At 54.2% G+C, this 1,123-nt stretch overlaps 1 pseudogene; it reads left to right on the top strand.

Moving 5' to 3' along the window:
* The first annotated feature begins 48 nt into the window (after window positions 1–48).
* LOC113745195 (paired mesoderm homeobox protein 1 pseudogene) lies at window positions 49–1,073 on the top strand (annotated as a pseudogene).
* Window positions 1,074–1,123: the final 50 nt, after the last annotated feature.

Raw genomic sequence — 1,123 nt, forward strand, 5'->3', positions numbered from 1 at the left:
AGAGAGAGAGGGAGAGACAGAGAGAGACAGAGAGAGAGAGTCTACAGGCTGAGCAGTCTGGAGGTGCGGCGCTAACGTCCTGCCTCCCCGCGCCTAGCTGCCGCAGAGCGAGCTTTGCGCACACACGGAGAGCTTTGCGCATCTGGTCACCATCATCATCATCATCATCATCATCATCACCAGCAGCAGCAGCAGCAGCAGCAGCAGCAGCAGCAGCAGCAGATCTTCCTGCTCAGATGTGACTCCACCAGAGTTGGAAGAGCAGCTTCTTCTTCTTCTTCTTCTTCTTCTCCTCAGAGGACTTCTCTGCTCTCAGCGGGACGAACCTTCGCGCCGTGGATGGATTGGCTGCTGGAGTTTGATGTGGAGAAAAGTTTTGCCTGAAGTTTGTTTCGCGTCCTGATCTGGATGTGAACAGATCCGCTGTGTAGCTCGGAAGAACCGAGTCCGTGTGTGTGGCTGGTTCGTGGAGCTGCTGTCGGTGCTTTCTGCATGCGAGGATCTCGTTGTTTCGCCTTTTCTTCTTTTTCTGCTTCTTCTCGTCGGTTTTTCTCCCCGCGCTGTTCCCCACTTGCGTCATGACTTCTAGCTATGCGCATGTAATGGACAGGCAAGCCTCGATATCAAACCGCCTGGAGAGTCCGATCACGTCTAACCTGGACAACCTGCAAGCCAAAAAGAACTTCTCGGTCAGCCACCTGTTGGATCTGGAAGAGGCCGGGGAAATGGTCGGCACTCAGCCGGACGAGAGCGTCGGGGAGGCGGGGAGGAGTATGCTGGAGTCGCCGGGGTTGACCAGCGGGAGCGACACGACCCAGCAGGAGAGTAAGTGAAAAGCAGCCTGGCCGAACTCGGCTGGGCCCGAGCAGAGGAGGTCCAGAACCTTTTTAAAACCGCGTGAGCAAAATCTAAAAAAAAAAAAAAAAAGTTCTCTGTGGTGCGTTTTAGTGCCGGTGTGAAAACAAGACGTTTGAGCTCCGGGACGCGCTGAAGGTTTCACGGTATCGTAGCTCTAATGACAAAACACTAAACTCATTTATTTTCATTATGTTGTGGCGCGTGTCCGCGTGCAGGAGCGCATGAATGGAGCTGTGCGCACAGCGCGCGCATGGAAGGAATCCTT

This window comes from Larimichthys crocea, unplaced genomic scaffold, assembly GCF_000972845.2.
Source record: "Larimichthys crocea isolate SSNF unplaced genomic scaffold, L_crocea_2.0 scaffold51562, whole genome shotgun sequence".
In the NCBI taxonomy this organism is placed as follows: domain Eukaryota; kingdom Metazoa; phylum Chordata; class Actinopteri; family Sciaenidae; genus Larimichthys; species Larimichthys crocea.